Below are 22,478 nucleotides of genomic sequence, written 5' to 3'. Positions count from 1 at the left end.
ATTTTTTTTCAACACGAAAACCGTAGTAGAAGGAAACTATTACTACAGAAAAAAGTAATGTTATACAAAATTAAATCGTGTTTATAAAATTCTATTTAAGACATGTTCCATCATATAGGACAAACATTGCTTTCATCTTAAATGAATTCATGTCGTGTTAGTACAAACCAGATAGAACTAGCTGAGCTGGTCCATATTAGTATTAACGTATTGGATACACTTATCTTATAACCTGCAAACATTCATTTCTTCTTTTTATGATAGCATACGAATGTAAATTGAATGGTTATCAACTGATTGCGATTATACTCAGACGTAAAATCTTGTTCTAAAAACAAACAAAAAACAAAAAAAAAAAAAAAACAAATAAAAAAAAAAACAAAAAAACAAAAAACAAAAAACAAAAAACAAAAAAAAAGTTTTAACCTAATAACAATTGCCTGAAGATATTGAAGATGAAAATAACTGAAATAGGGGTGTAATTTTTGCAATTTGTTATCAAACAAAAACGATAAAGCAAAAACGACAACGGGCGATTTTTACTCTTTTAGAGAATTGAGTATTGAGCATGTTTTTGGTTTAGTTACGGTTTACTTTTCAATGACCAATAAACACCACAAATCTTTATTTAAAGTAGTTCATTTGGACAGATGAGACAAGCAATGAGTACATATCTGATACTTGATTTTACCAGATAAAATACAGAAAAAACGTACAGTTACATCAATAATTGTTTACCTCAATTTTAAAGATATTTAGAAAAAATAGAAAAAAAAAAAGATTCAGCAAGGTTGATGTCTATGCTAAGACATCCGGAAAAAAATCTTTTATTGCAAAATTTCTGCGTTGCTGTTGACTCCTTTATTTCCTTGTAACGAATAAGCCGAGAAAAAACAAGCAGTTTGTTCATTTTTAAGTGGAGAGCGGTGACTTTTTTTAAAAATACTTGAATAACCTTGACTGATTACATTATTGCCATGTTTTCATGTCACATGTTAACTAAAAACATTACCAATTGCTCTCGTTCTTTACAAATATGTGAACTATGTAACAAATTTTACTGAACAACCTTATCATTTACTGAAGTTAAAATTACAATTGCACATCCCTTTATAGGAAGTCTTGTTACCTATTACGCAAACTTAGTACTTTTTGAAATGGATGAATCATAGCAACTGCTATGAACTATCCTTATTCACTTATGAAATATATCTGTCATAAAAGGTAAATGCGATTACAGTGCATTTGACATTTTTTGTAGCCTTCCTTCGTAACTTAGCTTATATGTTTTTTTTACCACATACTTTGGTTTACTATTTTTCCAATTTTGTTTGTTTTTTGTTTGTTTTTTGTTTTTTGTTTGTTTTTTTTTGTACAAGTGATATCTTTTATTTGCTTACTGCAAAGGATAGAACAAATTGCTTCCATATACCTTTTTTTCGATTACCTAACAACATTACCTCGCTTTCGTGTACTATTTCTGAGTTCCTGATACTAAGCTTTGTGATTAAAAGCTGGTATGGCTGTTTTTACAACTGCTATGCATTTTTTTTTCTATATGAAGATCAACGTTAACTTAGCAAGAGTTTTAACCGTCTTTTCTAAACTTGGAGTCCTTTTCAAGAATCTGCTAAAACAATTGCTCGTACACAGGCACGGTGAAACCCATCTAAATCGAATCCTGAATAAGATGAAAACCGGTCTAAAGCAGACACTCTTTTTTTTTTAAATTCACATATACATGAACTTTGAACTTCGGTGAACCGAACCAATTTTATATCAAAATGGGATTTGGTTTAAACAGATTTCTATATCGATTATTTAGGGCACATGCGCGTTGAAACATTTTTTTTTATAACAAAAACGTCATTATTGTTTTGTAATGCTTGACAAATGGCTCTCGTGTGTTGTTGTTAATCCACATTATATCTTATAATTGTCAAATAAAATTAACTAGTCAACTTATAATGTTTGCATTCAATTTATTACCCAATATTAAATCGTATTAGACAGTACGTATTCGGGCATGTGTACTTAAAGAAAATTATCCTACTTGTAAAAGCAAATAATCTATTTGCTTATACTTTAAAGGTTTGGTTTCGGAAAAGCCAATTTTAGCTCGTGTTTGGATCATGCTCGTAAAAGTATACAGAAATGTGCCTTGTTAGAAATCTTATCATACAACATAAAATGTTCTAAATACTGTTAATGAATTAGTTGCATATAGGCCAATAAGGTATTTATCCAAATACAATTTATTTCGAAATTATGTTTTAAGGGTAATCAAGGGAACAAAGGTTATAGCGGTAATCACAAAATGTAATCCAGGGACAAAGACCAGACATGGAAAACAGACATACACAACAAAGAACATAAAATAACTAAAATCATACATACAAAGCAACTCGGACTCCACTAAAAACTGGGAGCATGGACCAGGTGCACCGGTAGTGTAAGCGTCCTCTGCTTTTCTAGAAACACCCGCCGAGTTGCTCATATAAATTCAAGTCCGGGGTAGAAAAACGAGGAAAGGAAAACTATGACCCGTTGAATAATTCAGTTTTCATGGTGCTGATGGATACACCATAACGCTCCACGAGTTCATGATGACGACCATAAAACTTCTGTAGTGATGACTTCAATCTTATAGCAACATAACCAGAAGCCTATTTGTTAGAGTTCTAGCGCGATACAAAAAGTCTGCGTAGTTTCGGCAAGCTCTGGCATAACGTATGAGTTGTGATGTGAACACTCCATAAGCAGGAGCCGAACGGATGTTGCCACAGATGAAAGTAAAGTTGACAATTCTGAATGAAAAGTCATCACGTTTGTCGTAAAGTTTGGTCAATAGTTTTCCTTTACCATCGATTTCTAAGTGTAGGTCAAGATATGAGGCTGACTTCACAGTGTCTGTAGTATCTTTTATCTCAAGTTCTTTTGGGTAGATGCGATGTATCAAATCCCCGAAATTAGGATTGTTTAAAGATAACACGTCATGAGATTGAAGGATCTGGCCAAACAATATTCTTTCTTTCTGATCAGATCAGCTATAAAGTCAGCCTCATAAGAGTGAAGGAATAGGTCAGCTAGTACAGGAGCACAATTTGTTCCCATTGGAATACCGACCGTTTGTTGAAAAACACGTCCACCACACTGGACAAATATGTTGTCGATTAAAAATTCCAGCATTTTGTAAACATCTTCCTCTGTATATTTGGAAGATGATTTGGAATTATTTCTTAGAAAGTATGAGGAATCTCTACCAAGAACTATATATTTGTATCTAGGTGTACCATCTTTTTTGGAAAAACAACGATGTATAATGTTTTTAAGTCGGGATTTTAATTGAGTATGGGGAATAGAAGTATACAGTGTTGAAAAATCATAGGTTTTAATGCTATTATATTCAGATAATAGTCTTGAACTGATTGTCTCCAAAAGATCTTTTGAATTTTTCAGGATCCACATTGAATTAATACCACTACGGGAGTAACAAGTGTTGTGGTAGGACTGTAGACCCTCTTTGACAGTTGTGAGTATAGAAGTTAATAGTTTTGAAAGAGGTTTGGTGGTACATTTTGCAGCTATGAAACGTTGTTTGTATGGATTCCTGTGAAATTTAGGAATCCAGTACATAGACGGTAAATCACAATCATCGTCCTTGGTGAAATGACTTGTCGGTGCTTTATAATATTCTGTTTAGATAAGAAATATTGCAAATGTATATACGTATATGGTACACGTATTGATGTATTTTGAACCTCGGTTAACCGAACCAAAATTAAAAGTCCTAATAGGATTTGGTCTAATACATTTTTATGTAGATTTTTCAGGGCAAATGCACTTGTACATCTAATATTTTTATAACAAAAACGCCTTCATTGTTTAGGTGTGCATGACAAATGGCTCTCATGTGTTGTTCTTAACCCATTACATATCTCTTAATTGTCAAATAAAATAAACTATTCAACTTATAATGTTTGCATTCAATTTATTGTCCCATATTAAACCGTATAAAAAGTAGGATTTGTAGGTACATGCTTACTTGTCATAATCAACCTATTTGTGAAGCAAACAATCGTCTACTTGCTTACCTTTTAAAAGACGATATTAGCTTGGGAATGGTCTTCATATAGATATACAGAAATGTGCTTTGTCAGGAATCTGCAGACAAGTTATTTTTTTTAATTTTTTTTCAAACGAAATTTATTTCGTAATTATGTATTAAGAAATGACTTATTTGTGCTTAATAATATTCAGTTAATATCAGGAATATTGCAATTTGTACGTCTATTAGTGACCACAGGTTTAATGCTGAAATATGTTGAAAACACACGTTCTCAAATGACAGATCAAGAACTGTATTGTCATAAAGATTTAAGGTTATGCAGAATTCCTGATTACAATTTATTACATATTACATATTACATTTGATGGGACCTCTTCGAAGCCTTTTCTTGTACAAGAGCTGTTCGTCCGGCTACGTATACGTAACTGTAGCAAGATTCTTAGTGGAATTTAAGCACTCGTAATGAGACGGGTGCCATCGACAGTGCATGACATGCTCACAATCCCTGATGACTTAATTTCACTGACAGGTTTTTTTTTTGGTTCATATCGCTTGAGCTTGTGTGAAAAGTAACTCTCTTACTGATTGGGACATTATATAAATTCATACTGAGAAATGTAATAAAACAGTTATGGTAGCTCATTGTAAAGAAATATCGACCTCAGCCACTCAATATTGTTGTAAATGTCTTTAAAATAGCACAAACGTTGGGAAAAATCAAACTTCAGTCTAGAACCCCTTTTAACATATCTCATCTGATAGAGTAAGTTAATCATGCCTAAACGATCATGGTACGCAACTTAATTTAATGTATACATTTATAAGTATTTATCACAATCTAGAAAGTCGTATAGCCGAATACCAGCCCTCGAGCAGATACCACGTTCTTGACATAGAAGGTATCGTGATTATACACGAGCTGGGGTAGAAAATACAATTCAATAATCTTAAAAATATAGATATGCGCCAGCTTTTTCTCAATTACTTATCTACTGCAGTTACTTACTAATATACGTTATATATTTATATAGGAAATATTGCCTAATGGTACTTTATGGTTTACAATATATGATTCATCCACAATGCCGTGTTCTGTCCCTTCAAATATGATGCAATATGCTGGTAAATAAAACTCAAAGTACTAATTATTTACCTGTTATGTTTTCAACAACATGCCTTGTAAATACGATTGCTACTAAATACAACTCGGTCAATGATAATGTCGGAAGGTTTATTATGCTAACAGATGAACCCACAAAATGATAACATGAAAAACCCAAATAACCTAAATGGTCAGATGTTTTCTTATGACAATTAATAATCTATTAATATTTTTACAGTAGTATCAAACTGGATTATCTTTTAAAATTTATTGCAAGGAAGTCAAGAAGGGGGAAAATGTTAATTTCTAAAGACACGCATTAGACGCTTGCCCTACGAGGTCTATCCTCACAGTTTTCAGTGGAGTCTGGGTTACTTTCTTTTGTACGTATTATTTTGGTTATTTAATTTTCGTTGTTTTTGTGTATTTATTTCCCCTATCTTTTGAATATCGATTAAGTCCTGGATCTCACGATTTCACCTGGATACAAATCTATTTATCACTTAGCCTCACTGCTCATTTGAAAATGTCAATTACCTTTAATTCATTTTTTAACACATGGTCTGCATTAAATTTGCATTTTTGGCAACACTTTCTGCCCTTTTCGATGTTTGAGATATCTTGTCTAACTGAATTGATCTAAAAATGTTGAATACATACACTTCTTGAGACGTTTATGTTTCCAGCACGCAAAATACCTAAACGAACGTTAAACGCTCACCAAACGCACGATAAACGAACGCTTCTATCGTGTATTTAAACGCAAGATAGACGAACGATGAAAAATAATAATAACGAACGATTACGATGGAAAAAATAGAAAAATGAAATTAATGAAAATATAAAGTTTAATAATAGGAAAAAAATATAAAAATAAAAGTTACATCAGGAAAATAATCAAAGTTCAAAAATAAACGAACGCTTCTATCGTGCGTTTAAACGAATGCTTCTATCGTGCGTTTATCGTGCATTAAACGAACGCAAAAAGATGTGTAAACGCACGATAAACGATGCACGAACGCTAAAATGGGAAACGTGAACGTCTTGAGGAGTGTGTTTATGACAGTATAGGCGAAATTGTTGAATACATTACGAACCAGTGCATACATTATCAAAGAAAACATCTGAATCCATTCCGTAACATTATATTTTTTTTATTTTTGATATTTCTTCATATTTTATAACATTTGCATTGGAAATTACACCTTAGAATAACGAAATTTTTTCGATCGTTATTTTTATTCTTCCATAGTGTATCCTTGTTCCTCGTGTTCGTCACGGAAACTCAATTTTATCATTGTTTTACCACCTGTTGGTCATTTATGTCCCCTTGTGTTTCATCGATCGAGATCGAGGAGTTAAATATCGACATGAATGGCTAGCCCTTGGTACAAATGATAAAATATAGTTTCAATGACTTATTTCCACTTTTATAGGACTTATTTAGTCATATTTTAAAATAGACGCAACATATGTGTTGCACGAAATGTTGGTCATGTTTTTATCACTTTTTTGCAATGGCTGTGGTATAAAGAGCTTTGAAGCACGCCGTGTTAGAATTGTCTTTGGAAGACCTTTCCGTCAGTAATACAATTTCGCATAGAACTTTTAAAATATAATATGAAGCTTGTTTTGGTTGGCAAATATATACCTGTATTTTGCCGGTCTAACTAAGATGAACATTACTAAATAAAATAAAAGTAACACAACACATCATGAGTTGTACAGAAGATGATTAATTATCGTGTATTCTCGGTTACTACATGCAAATATATTACAATTATGTTACAGTTATTCAAGATTTTCCGTATTGATTAAAGAACACATTTCCCAATTAAAGAAAAATTATAAAAAACAATATTTATGGAGGAAAAATAGTGAAAGCATGATTTAATTATGTCAGTTACTATATTTACGTATATGTCTACACGTGCAAGGAAAACACGTTGCTACATTTTAGGAACTCGGTAAAGTTTAAACAACTGGGATGTTATAATGTTAGCAAAGTGATTTTGCTACAGCAGATATTCATTTATTACGATCATTTCCTCCACTACTGTATAGAAGCAATTAATTTGGCTACCATCCCAAATCACAAAAACGTAACCTATTAAATTCCCCCATATTTCAAGGACAAGTCAATACCGATTATTTCATATTCGTATACTTCACCTATTGCATCAAACAATTCAATGATAAAGGCGATTGCAGAAATTCGTGATTGAGGGCTAAACCACCTGATTGTTCTTCCAAAACTCTCCATTTAAATATGGTCTCTCCGGTCACGTCATTACGGGAGATTTAAGCATCATTAAAAACGAATCTCTGCGTAAGGCCTTTCTAAAGGCCCCAAATACCGTGAATCTCGCTCCATAAATTGGAATTAAAACTTTAAAGTTCTTATGGATGCTTGGAGGACTACACAAAGAAAAATGGATAAAACGAGCACAACAAGACATTGATTCTCTGTCAGATGAAGGAGAGGCCGTGAAGTTTTTAATTTTGTATGGAATGAAAGTTTTAATTAGGTCAATGAGTGTCAATGCTTCGTCAGTTTTCAGAGACCTCGATGTAGTCAAACCATTTCACTATACATTGCAAATATGTTGTTGTACCAGCAGACAAAGCCCAAAGCAAAATAATTTTTTTGTCTGCAAAACGTATTTCATATAATGTTCATTATCAAATGTAGACGTAGAAAATAGTAACAATGATAGGACCTATACTGCCACTTCACTCTCCAAAGAAGAGATAAATCTAACCAAAAATCTACGCTATCCTCTTGGTCTCTGTACCAAGGACGATGATTGTGATGATTACATAGCTGGATCTGCAAAATGTACCACCAAACCTCTTTCAAGACTTTAACTTCCATACTCACTGCTGTCAAGGAGCGTCCCCAGTCCAATCACAACACTTGTTGAGGCCCTCACTTCAAGATTATTATAGATATAAAATAGCATTAGAACCTATTATTTTCCAAAACTGTATACTTCTATTCCCCATATTCAGTTCAAATCAGAATTAAAAACATTATACATCGTTGTTTCTCAAAAAAAGATGGTACACCTATATACAAATATATATTTCTTGATACAGATTTCTTTGTGAAAAATAATTTCAAATTATCTTCCAAATATACAGAAATAGAAGTTGTCTAAATACTGGAATATTTTAGCGAAAACATATCTGAGTGGTGGCGAGTTTCTCAACAAACGATCGACATTCCATTGGGAACAAATTGTGCTTCTCTACTTGCTGTCCTATTCATCCACTCTTAATAGGCAGGTTTTATGGCTGATCTTATCCAACAAAAATAACATTGTTTAGCTAGATACCTAGATTTTAGTTCCGCTATATAGATGACGTATTATATTTAAACAATCCTAATTTCAGGGATTCGATACATCGCATTTACTCCAAAGAACTTGAGATAAAGGATACTACAGACACTGTGAAGTCAGCCTCATATCTTGACCTACACTTAGAGATCGGTGGTAAAGGGAAACTACTGATCTAACTTTACGACAAACGTGATAATTTTTCATTAAGAATTGTCAACGTTCCTTTCATCTGTGGCAACATTACGCAGACTCTTTGTATCGCGCTAGAATTCTAGCAAATAGGCTTCTAGAACCGGGTTATGTTGCTACAAGATTGAAGCCATCACTTCGGAAGTTTTAAGGTCGTCATCATGAAGTCGTAGATCGTTACGGTGTATCCATCTGCACCATAAACACTGCTTTATTAAACGTTTCATAGTTTTCCTCTCCTCTTTCGTCTACCCCGGACTTGACTTTTTTATGAGCAACTCGGCTGTTTTTTTTTTCTAGAAGTGCAGAGGACGCTTACCCTACCGGTACATTTAATTTTTACTTTGTATGTATAATTTTACTTACTTTATGTTCTTTGTTGTGTGTGGTGTCTGTTGGACTGATCTCTGAACCCTTGATTGCAATCTTTTGATTTGCGAAAGATTCTTGGTTCCCTCTTGATTTCTCTTTCACCTAAAAATGAATCACAACATAAAATCTTTCTATCAATGGAAAAAATAGATTAAACTATTAATTACAGAATTAAACACCCAAACAGTCTTACTATGCTTTATAAGGTTTACTTGTCACCATTTTTGAAAAACTATACAGGTTGTAACTAGGAAGAACCTACGATGTGGATGGTAGAAATAAAAAAAACAACATTTTTAATGCTTCAATGAACTATTTAACTAATTATGATGTCAGGGAGGACATATTTTTCTGCATCGAAAAACTGAAGAACTCAAACATATGATATCAAACAAATAAACATACCTATGTAACAATCAAAGATTTTTTATTCACCTTATTTCAAAGTTGAAGTGTTTTCTATGTATCTTATTTCGTTTATATGTTCCATTGCAGATAGTTACAATTAAATTTTCTTTTATTAAAAAATACATGAATGTTGCTGTCTATTGAGTAAAATCTAAACAAAGACATAAGTTGGATTGTGCCGCCCACTGCCGATATTCTTCCTTGGACACCACCTTGATAAGTGAGGATACAACCATGATTGGGCTATTTCAATGTTTATTAAAGGAACAATATAAAAAAAAACACATTGAAAAGATTGATTTACTATAAACGTATACATTTAAGCGCATGATATACTATTGAATTCTTTCTATTAGTATAATTTAATTTGAACCTTAATTTTACTATTTATAACTACTCCAATTGCATTTCTTTCGATTATAAAAAAAAGCTGACTTTTGTATCGGCTTCATTGCAAAATTGAATAAAACCGTTTTGTTATGCAAGTTACAAGCGATATAAAGGAAGCATTCTATTCTCATATTGATTACATTAAAGCAGTTTTAGAATCTAATATGCATCAACACAAAGCAAAATAACATGTTTCGCTTAAAAGAGGACTTTTAACACTGACTATTGACTTTTTTGACGTGTTGGTATCTACTTTCAATTTAATTGTGTTATGTTTATTTTTTAATTGAGTTCTTCAAGAGTTGCAAAGTATATATCCACGTGCTAGTTCACGTGAGTGAGATGTTAAGTATTTACATCATAGTACCGAAAAATAATTTGGCACTCTATTACCTCTACACCAAACATTAGTTATTCACACGTACAGGCATCGATGTATGTCAAAAAAGACAAGTGTTTGTTCATATTTGCAAATACGTAAAGGAGCATGTTGTGGTTACTACCATTAAAAACCCATGAAAAAACAAGATAGCCCATTACGGACTTAAGTTTCAGTGTTTGTAAGAGTATTCAGAAGAACTAAGATTTTATCGGAAATCAAAAGAATGTAATCTAGGAACAAAGATCAGACATGGTAAATAGACAAACACAACAAAGAAAATAAACAAAAACAGAACAAAAACAAGAACAAAAACAAAAAAACAACAACAAAAACAACAACAAAAAAGAAACAAAAACAAAAAAAACAAAAAACAAAACACAAAATATTACATACAAAGTAACAGAAGTCACTCGGATTTACTAGAAACAGGGAGAATGAATTAGGTGAACTGGAAGGGTAAGCATCTTTTGCTTTTCTAGAAACACCCGTTGATCATAAAAATTCAAGTCCCGGGTGGACGAAATAGGACAAGAAAATTTTCACAGGTTAAACAAATCAGTGTTCGTGGTGCAGATGGATACACTTTAACTATCCAGGACTTCATAATGACCATCACAAAACTTCTGTAGTGATGATCTCAATCTTGAAGCAATATAACCCTGTTCCGGAACCCTTATTGTAGGAAAACACATTATCTAAACAGCGGAAACTGAGATCAAACGATCTAGCTAAAGGATGTTCTTTCTGAGAGTGAAGGATTAGGTCAGCAAGTAGAGGAGCACTATTCGTTCCCATTTGAATACCGACCGTTTGTTGAGAAACGCGCCCAACACACTAGAAAAACATCTTGCTAAAATCCCAGCTTTGAAAACATCTTTTTATATATTTGGAAGATGTTTTGGAATTATTTCATTACAAAGTATGAGGTCTCTATACCAATAAACACATATTTGTGTCTAGGTGTACCGTCTTTTTTAAGTAACAACAATGTATTATATTTTTGAGACGGGGGTTTTATTAAGTATTCTGAAAACAATCTTGAAGAGAGAGAGTTTCCAGAAGGTCTTCGGAATTTCCAGGATCCATGTTAGATTGATATCATTACGGGATTTAACGGGAAGAAACATAATTTGATCACTGGATCACTGGATTTTCAGAAAATGTTCATTAAAATGTTAGAAAAATGAGGTTGTTGGGTTATCTTCCCTTGAAACGTGCATTTTCAGTGCATTTCAATGAAATTATAACTCAGTTAATCAAGGTATTATGGAAAATCTTTTTTTGCAATGAGTGTGATGGTCCAAATAGACCAATTAAACTTTAAACGTTTTTTTCCCATATCGTGTTTCACCAACTACTTGACAAGTAATTTTATATGATGTTAACATGCACAATTATGTAATATATTTCGACTTTCATTATTTTATAACCGCTGTGAAGAGAAAGTAAAAACTTCAGCACATGCCCTTGTTTGATTCATATGCGATGGAACCTGTTTAACCTTAACCCTCAGTAAACCAATTACCCATTGAAAACAGACACATTTTGGAATCCCTTTGTGTCAGTTTGCATACATATAGTATTTTGAACCATAGAAAGCCAAACATCTGTCTAAACCAAACGAATTTTACTATACCAGAAAGGATTCAATTTATACAGGGAGCACTGTATTTCTTCATTTTTCGCGCGAAAGGTTTATTATTTAGAGTTATTGTATGGTGTATGCGAAATATTGAGGCAAACGTCAGTGAGATTAGAGGTACCACCAATTCACTAGAATTGCATTAAAGTAGACTGTTTGTTTGTTTGTTGGGGTTTAACGTCCGAGCAGCAATATTTCAGCTATTTTCAGACGATGAACATGAAATTCAATAAAGTAGAGGAAATATATCTAATAAGTAAGTCCGTTTGAAAGCTTCAACGCTATAACCAAAGTGCAATGCCTTAAAAGGTTAATTCAAGTACAATATTCGAACGAATATACAATATATAAATTAAATGCAAGAATATATGAAGTTATAAATAAAAATATGCCTTGTTCACGAAAGGATCTCTATTGTCACCTTCGTTCATGATGCCGTTATATCTCATATACAGTGCAAATATACTAATTACGAGGTATAAAAATGCTCAAATGTTTCAGTTATTTTTTGTTTTCTGTTTTCCGACAAATTGATTCATTAGTTGGAGAAATAAGGGTTTAAAAAATTATGTTTGGGGTAATGAATGGGATGGTGCAGATTGATGCTGTTTTTAGATATCAATCTGAGCACAAGAGATAACGATTGTTTTTCGTTAGTGTTGACAATTCCGCTTTGATAATAATTTAAAGTTACCAATTAAGGTAATGAGTTAATAAAGTTTGAGGTTTTAGGTATATACAGATTTATTTAATCAGTCTAATGAATAATGAATAAATTTGATGTGACAGGAATGGATTACTAAGAAGATAATTACTTTTCTAGTTATAGCATGTAAATAAAATGCAAACTTGTAACAGAAGCTCAATTTGGTATCGATTCAAGAATATACTTCCTTTTTGCCATTCAATGATACTAGATTGCATTCAATAATGAGAGAAGGAACATGAACGCGGAGGCTGAGTAAAAATAGGTTATTTTTTTTAAATGAAGTCTCATGTCAGATATATCAATACACGTGCTAAGAAACGTGAATCTAACTATAGCTTCATCCCTTACATTTGTTAACGTTGGGAGGAACAACTTGAGGTGATTTAAACACAAGATAATCGAAGTCTTATAACGTTTTTACTCGATGTCAATAGGATTTATTATATTCTAGGTAGACAGAATAAAAACATTATTTGAAACAAAAAAGATACAGTAAACCTGCCTAAACTAACCCCTTAGGCCTTCACAATTTATTCTGATTAGGCAGGTTCCCGGTTTAGACATGTCTCGTTTAAGGCAGGTGTTCGGTTTAGGCAGGTTAATAAAGGTTCAAAATACTTTCAAATTGGTATAAAAGGACTTTCAGAAGTATCTGGTTTAGACATGTTTTCAAATATCTCAGGATTCGGTTTAGATATGGTTTCATTGTAGTTTCAAGTACATGTGACACAAAGTTCTTCCCATTCCTGTTGGTTACCCTTTCTTTACTTCATCTAAGATAACGTATAATTTTTTTAACCAAAAGACATTTTCATGTTAACTTTCATGTAATCGATGAGCATGCTAAATATATTTTCTGTACAAGTAATCCGCAGAAATTAACATCACGAATGCTCATCAATTGCCCGGACTTAACTCGAAAGGTTACAATCATAAACATGTCAAAAGTATATAGATGTCAGTATGCCTTAAATTATTAATGTAGATACATTGTACGAACACAATTAAAACACGTGTCAACTAAAAGATAATTTGTTTCTTTAATCATACCATTACGGTTAATTTCTGAGGAACAAAAATTATTGAAATATAAAGACTTTTTTATGATAAAAAAATATAAAAGGTGTAGCTTAACATTAGATTGGAACTGATATTTTGTCTTTTTTTTGTAACGAAGTACGTAAAGAAATGTTTCGTTATTGCAATTTCATACATTGATTCATCAATCAATTCGTACGCAAATGTTCATCAACACAAAACATTCGCCTTGTGTTGACGTGTTGGTTTCAAATTTCAATTTGAAATCAAATGATCAATATTGGTGAGTTCTTTAAAATTTGTATAGTACACATTCATATGCTAATTTAAGTCACATTACAGCATATTTGATCATTATTTTGCCCACAAAATTTATTTCAACTAGTAAGTATGTAGAATATCAAGCGATTCGTAGAAATAAAAACAAATGCTAGAAATACATGTATGAAGGGTAGAAACAACATTACAAAACATAAGGAATCCAGAAAGTATCCATAATGAATAGCCTGCGTACGCTAATCGTCATGTCTCAGCACTAGGATTTATGATAAAAGGGACTACTTTAGTTTTAATATGATGAATGTTCCTAACCTGTGCTGTAATAAAATTTCATCTCATGTATAAGGTGTTTATATTTCACAATTGATTCGATACGCTAGAGCAAGTACTCATTACAACTCTGATTTTCTTGAACTCCATAAATATCTGCGTAACAGACTCCTGAATCAGGGGTATGAAAAATTGCGTCACAAAGTTTTCTCAACAAATTCATTTTCAATGGTTGAAATATACTGAGTTTCTAAAATAACGAGTAAGGATTGCATTTTGTAAATTGTTCTTTGAGCTGATGTGAACGCTGATTTACCGATTACAACGCAGTACCGACGCAATAACCTGCAAATGCTATTTAATCACTACCAGTATAATCACGCCGCAATAAAAGGGGGAGGTTTAGCGCGCAGTAAAACCTGGATTTAACTGACTGTGTTGTTATAATTGCCCGTGTTAAGTCAAGAAAGTCTAGTTACAACTGTGTAGCTCCCCAACATATGATATCAGTGTGGAGTGATAAGGATAGATCAAAACAAACTACCACAAACAGCGGAGCAACTCGATTTGCGAGTTACGTGTGGGTAATATCTTTTATTTTGACAAAGTTTCATTATGTAAACACTATAAATATGGTAGAAAATCATACAAAACAGATAAACTCATACATAGGACCTTTGAACGAGCATTTTAATGCATATGTCTAATAATGAATTCATAATAGAAAAAATAGTAATAAAACCAACGATTATGGTCGCTTGAATTAAGTGAGTAGTTTAATGAGCTTTAATTAAAAAAAATAATTTATAGATGTATGATGACAAGTAACCTAGTCACTACATTTAATAAAAGTACATATGTTGTCCGCATCCAATATTGTAAAACTAGGCTTAAGCAAGCACATAATAAATATTTTCCGTACGTTTTATATTGATTCATCTATTTGTTTGACAACATTAAAGTACAATGTACATGTACATACATATATTAAGTGCAACATCGTTTACTTAGTCATCTGTCAGTATTACCTACATTGATTAGTGTACACCTTCCCGTGCTGTATTTACTCATACATTTTTATGATTCATTTCAACAGTATCTGTATATGGTAAGAAAAGATAAAACGAATTGATTAAGTCATCAAACGTAGGATGGGATCAGTCGAAATAGTTGTTATACGAATTCCTACACTCAGTTGTTACAAAGTTCACCATGATTTTAATTTGAAAGCAATATAAATAAAAAAAAAATTATAAGAAGCAATTTTGATTCTTTGAAATACTGTAAGGTCAGAAATCACTGCTTTATAATTGTTAACAAACAGTAGTAGTTTAAACACGCATATTGTTATACGTTATCGTCGAATAGTAAAAAATCGTAATAGTAATCTTTAAAATTGTAAGATTGCAATAATAAGTATACGTAATATTTTCTAAATTAACATTGAAATACAATGTTCTTATGATATATTTACAATTTTTTTTTCCAAAAAGGTAAAGCACCATGAACAATTATATCCATGTTAAACATTATACTTCCAAATCTTCTCCTAAAAGAATGTACAAGATATTTGAAAACTAAAGGAAAATGAAGACCAGCATGCATTATGTATACGTCTATCAAATTTATGGCAATATACAGAAGTATTCAATAGAAAGAAGTGCATCCATTGATATCAATAGTAATCTGTTTATCATCGACAAAGTTTAAGTAATGCTTATGAAAATCACGTTCAGTTATGACTGGTTCATATACAATTATAATAACGCAATAATACCATAAAATATTAACAGGATATGGAATATTTCAATGCTTTTTCCAAAACTGCATGTAAAAAAGAAATGGAGTAGTTTGAGTGCTTAAGTATAGCTTTTTATAAGAACCAGTAAGAATTAACTGGACAAAAAACAACCAAAACAAAAAACAAAAAAAAACAGAAGTTAGTACCAAAGATCAGTACATATATACAAATAAGTAAATTCTACTTTTAAGAATCATTGAGATAAGTACTAAAAATGCAGGATATAGAAGGAATATAATTTATCCATTTCAAAAACACTCAGTGTCTCTGATGTGTTATAGTTTTTCGAAACCTGGCTTAATTTTTAAAACAGAACCACAAGACACAAACTTTAGGCAATGTACTAGTAGAAAAGCTAAAACGGAAAGTCCATATGACAAATGATAATGACAAACAAGAATATTTGAAACATCTGGTGTGGTCCTGACTTTGTATACTTATTTCCTTTGATATTGTGGGTTATGTTTAGCACAAAACTTCCCTCATCAATTATGGTCAATTATTTTAGGTATGTCACAATACAATTGTGCAACAATTATGCCCATCGAGATAGTAGTAGCCACAACAAAACAGATGGGGTGTTTTTAAGTTAAATCACAAACGTTATTCGGCCTGCCCGGTGCTTGGAAATTATGAATGTTTTTAAGTAGTAGTCTTTTTTGAAAATCAGACAGGGGGGTGATTCATACATGTCAAATACCAACCGAAATCAGTTTTGTTTCTTGTTAAAAAAACAGTTACTGATAAAATAACCAGTCTTATTTTTTCAGTTGGTTGTTGCCGTTTTGAGATAAAAATAATAGAGGTTCACATAGAATTGAATCTGTGCAAGAGTTACCGTTCTTGATATGGTTACGATTGGTTAATATTAGTGGGAGATGAATGTATGATTTTCTTAAGGTTGCAGATTTGAATGCGGAAATGAGTATCATTATGTAAAAGTATAGCTTATGTAGTCTGAATTTAAAAAAAATGGGTTTTTCTTCGCCATGATTCACTTTTGGCAGTATCTGAACTTTATATGGACTTGTACTTAAATGCTTTCGACGTTTTATCGCATGTTTTGGTAATATTGATGTTTTATTTTGTATTTACGCACAATAGCCTGCAACACTTTTATGGAAGCTAAATTGTTTTGCTTACTGTTGTAACATTATAGTAATGGAAGCTCGTAAATTGTCTGAAAAGGTGTAATGTAATAGCGAGAAAACTTGTAAACATGGTGAATAAAAGCTTCAAGCTCACAAAACAAACTTAGTCAAGCGCAATTATCAAGCCAAATAAGTGCCTTCGAATTAATAAAATGATAAAATAATTGATCCGAATCACTATCTAACTTTATTTTTTGTAAGGAGCGGTTTCTCAATATCAGATCGGAAATATTCGAGTCAGACATCCTTGAGAACTAAATGCAATCCAAAACCAAAACATCATCGTAAATATACAAATACGGAAACATTAAAAATCGCATTACTTGAACCACCATAACAGTTGAAACATGTTATACGAATACGCCAAATTACAATGCATAAATAATTTACACCATGATCATTTTGCTCTTAGTTGTTTCATGGAAGTACAAGTTTTTAAAATGCATGAGATATGCATTTATTTTCATCACTCAACTATTTGATTTTAAATAGATAAACATGAACGTTTAAAATTCTGACAGCAACTTTCCTTGATAATTTATCGCAGTAACTTTATTATGTTTTGTACGTTTTATTGATATAACCGTTATCTTAGAACATAAACAAATATCTTAAATAGCCATACAAGTAAAATGTTTCTTTTTCGAAAAAAAAACCTCGTTATTTTCCAGCATAAACACTCAAAACCCACTCATGTTGTAAACTAAACTCGAATTCATCCATCGTTAAATGTCGTCAACACAAATTATTGCTTCATGTTTTAAACTTTTAAGTGATTTCTGGTTGTGAATGTCACAAATAATCACATCTCATTATGGTAAATATCAAATACAAAAGGAGTGACAAGAAAACCATTAACTCATCAAATAATAAAATGTCATCGATGGAAATAGTTAAACTATTTTTTTTCGTTATTTTGAGTAGCGTGTGTGTGAAGAAATTATAACGCCAACTGATAATTATGTGTTAATGTCTCATATTGTTTAGCTACTACGCATATAAAAGGGTGCGATGCCAGATTTCACCAAAAGAAAAATATATCATCTTGATCGTTATCTTTGTCACAAGACTAATCGCATATGTTGCCAAAAAAAAAAAAGAAAAGAAAAGAGTTTATATGTTAAAATTAAACATAATAATTGTTAAACCATAAAAAGACCAATGGGTCTTATGCTAGAAATATAATTTTCTCGTGTAAATCTTTTATTAAGCAGGTACATGTAGTGGTAAAGTTTTTGTATTCACTATTACAAATTTTGTTTACGGCGGCATTGGTTGAAAGTGTACCTTAAGAAAAAAATCAAAACCGTATCCACCTTGACGTATATACAAGCATACCAGACAAATAAATATTGTAAATTTGGGCATGCTATTCACATGCTTCTAAAGTCACATCTCATTAGTGGCAATAAAATATTGACCATAGGATTATATTGGCAAATTAACTGTGTCCAATAAGTACATGTAATCAAAAAAGAAAGTCAGCACCAAGAGTTATACCATGTGAAATACAAAGATAGAAGCTGCAGTATTTTGAATTTCGTTTTTTTTTTTTTTTCAATATACAGAAATGACGTATTACGGTATCTCTGTAAGACATGGTTACCGTGTCATTTAGAGTTAATATGTTAATAAGACTTAAATGCAGCAGCATTACTAATAGTGAATACATGTATAAAGTTGACAGAACTTGCCTTCTTACTTTTTGGGTGTTTTTGTTTTTTTAAATGAGTTTTAAAACTAATATGCAGCGGAAATTTAACGGAACCTGCTTCTTGTTTTAAGTTGAACGTCAATGATTAGAACATTGCCCATTACGCTATTATTCGAGGGAGTCAACAATATGTTTATAACAGGTTTCACAATATCAGTCCTGTATTAGTCAATTAGTCTCATACCATTCCGTTGCTGTTATCATTTATCTTATTTTTGTTTTCTTCATAGAAACTTGTTACTTGTGACATTTGTTGACTACCATACAAGAACGATAACTCGAATTCAATGTGTTCATTTTATTTCATTTTATTTCAGACAGTTACATACTTCAACGTTTTTTTTTAGATTTGCACGTGATTTTCACAATTGACGCATAGATAGATATCAACATAGAAATCTACCGATCCTATATGATGAAGTGTTGTTCATGTATATACTCCCACAACCATAATTGAAAAACAAAACAGTTCATTTTGTACAGTACATAGTACATGTTATTATTTGAAAGTATATCAAAAAACATTTTCACCTTTGAACTTATACTTAAGTTCAAATTTGTATAAATGATTAGTGGTACTATAGGTCAATATCTCAATGCAATGACATTTTTAACCTTAAACAGTACATGTTGAGAGCAAGATGTCATTTTGACTACCACCGATCGGACGCCGAACTCATAATGTAGTATACAAATAATTGATGCACTTTAAAACGACCCAACATATCATTTTGGTGATGAAAAGTTCATAGATTACTTATCAGTCACACATATTATACCGAAATTTGACGTAGCACAAAACTAAAAGCTTCAAACTACCGACGTTTCATTTCTGGTATTTCAAATGCTGTTTTAATGATGCAGCTTCTTTGGGCTCTTTTGGCATATTCTTGTAGAACTAATCTGTGATGTATTTCCTATGTCGATATATTTGGCTTTGGGTACTTCTTTTATATACATGTTCTTTATTTTTGAAACTTGAACATCCGAAGTATTTGGTTATGATGCTGCTGATGAAGGTTGATGTTTTGAAGACATGAACATGATATCACAATTTCAAAGAAAAAAAAAAACAAAAACAAAAAAACAAAAACAAAAACAAAAACAAAAACAAAAAAGCAGACAAACAAACTGCCAAAAGGAAGAACATGAAACAAAAAGAAATTTCGAAAAAGGAAACAAGCTCAATTACTGACAGTTTCTACAATGACCATTACAGGGAATAAATCCTCTTTGTCTTAGGTAAACTGACACGAAATACTTCCAAATATTCCCTTTGCAAAGTTTCGCCCGGTTTTTTTAATTAACATTTTACATATTAGACGTTATTAGTCGAATTGTCAGGATTAATCCTGAAGCAAATTAATATTTTTGAAAAGGGAAAAATCTTCACTTTGTTTTCAATATTGGAAATATATCAAAATGTAAATATTCTTTGATTGTCTTAATAAGTAACAGTGTTAGTAAGACTCATTCAAATCCTGTGATACACCCGAAAAAGGCTACATTTTGTTTATTGTTGTTAATAAATTGCTTGAATTTTTGTATGGCGGAATGGGTCATTTGGGATGGTGTATGGTGTAAATGGGAAGTTAATACCATTCAATAGCTGTAGTCAGGCTGATTTTTCTTTTCAGACTATTGAAACATCCACCAATTCGGATGTAAGATCAACATATTATCATTCGTTATTAAAGAAATTAAAACTGTGATAGACAAAAACAGGTTCATAGTTGGAAAGTTTTTTTTCATGGATCCAAACTGAGCTATACACCTGACGCCAATAATGCAGACATATATCAGGTGCATTGATCTCTAAGTATTCGGTCAGGTCATGTATTCCCACACATTAACATGGTGTGACTGTGTCAAGTACATGTATACTGGTGCCAGGGTTGAAACCACACAAATCTAGTTTCTATTTGTAATATATTTGTAAAAAGTTGAATCACTTTGATTTTTTTAGGGACTGATTCCAAATTGTCAAATCTTTGTCATCGAATCTTGTTTTAAATACATTCTAGGAAACTTTCAAGTGTCAGTCAGTTTGATTTTGATGCCTTTTTAATTTATATAGCAAGATGAAGATTAATTTAAACATATGCAAATGTATGGCAATAACAATTGTCCAACTCAAGTTTACAAAGCCGAATAAGGTAACACCACAATTATACAGCACTGATAAAACCAAGGCAATAGTCAAAAGGAAAAGTAGAAAGGGGGATGTCAAAATAACAAATGGCAATATCTAGGCGAAACCGGTCTTACAGTGGGAAATCTCCCGCTTCACCTATGGCAAAATGTTTTCGATATACTGATAAACAAATATACGATCATAATTGTCCCTGGGCAACGTTGGAAGAAAGTAAAAAATATACATTGATAATGCGTAATGAAAATCTGCATATTGGACATAATGTTTCTCTGGTATCGTACAAGATATATTTTTATAGCCTTTGTCATAAAAGTCTGTCTCTCATTGATGATGTACTAAGAATCGAAATTATTGTATATAAATCCAGAATATATTAAAAAGTCTGAACACTTTATGGTGATAAAGCTGATATTTTACTTAAAAGGAAAATTTATAAATCAAAAGTTCAAATATTCTCGTTTGCCATATTGTGAAAGTACCTAACCACGAAAACCACAAAAAATTGGTACTCCACGAACAACAGTACTTTTACAGTATTCGTTTGTTCTAAGATGACTTTTACGTCAAATCGAGGTAATAATGACAAGTATTAAGCTGTGTCAGTCACTTGTTTATGTGAATTTCAACAACTGGTTTGGAATTTACAATTAAGTAGGATATCTGTTGAATATTTCAGAATGGTTTTCACCAATACAAGTTTACTATTCAATTCATTGTAATATTGTTCAAAGTGTAGTTTCATACAGTGGCAAGAATCGGTTCTTTGAAAAAAAAAGGATTTACATTTAGTTACAATAGTATGTTGGGAACATGTATGTCTTCCAAAATTATCTATCGTAAGTGTACTGAAAATGACCAATATGTATTTATGCAAGCCTCTTTGTATAGTTTACAAGTAACAGATGAACAGACTATTCGATCATTCAAGTGCGAGATTCATTATGGACAAATACAGGTACCTATAATGTCCATATAAAATTCTGCGAGATATAATGGATTTGCAAATAGAATAACTGTGATGTTTCGTCAATCGTCTGTGATGTCATAGGTATTTTTCTACATATTTTTTATTCATTGTTTGAATCGCCGATTCGAATATAATTTCACTAGTGAATGACAGATATTTGTGATTTTGTCCTAATGGGCTTTCAGTTCGAAAATGATGAACTACGAAATCATTTGTAGTATTACATTAATTATGTAGTTTTAATGAATGTTATTTTGCTGTTTGTAAATGCGTTAATCGTTGAAAAGTGGTCTGAACGTGAACATGCACGTGAAACAAAGACGATCAACATACACCCTGTAACGACCCGAACGAAAATAGATAACTCGTTAAAAACTGAAGATATGGGTACAAGACGTCACACAAAAAAACCCGAAGCATTTTTCATATGAACTCTCGCTACAATTCGAGAGTAACTCTAGGTGCAATTGTTGTTAAGCAGACCATTGTTATTATA

The sequence above is a fragment of the Perna viridis genome, chromosome 14 (genome assembly GCF_037379345.1).
Source record: "Perna viridis isolate PV_CMFRI_1.1 ecotype Kerala chromosome 14, ASM3737934v1, whole genome shotgun sequence".
NCBI lineage: Eukaryota > Metazoa > Mollusca > Bivalvia > Mytilida > Mytilidae > Perna > Perna viridis.
Note: the sequence above shows the minus strand (reverse complement) of the source record.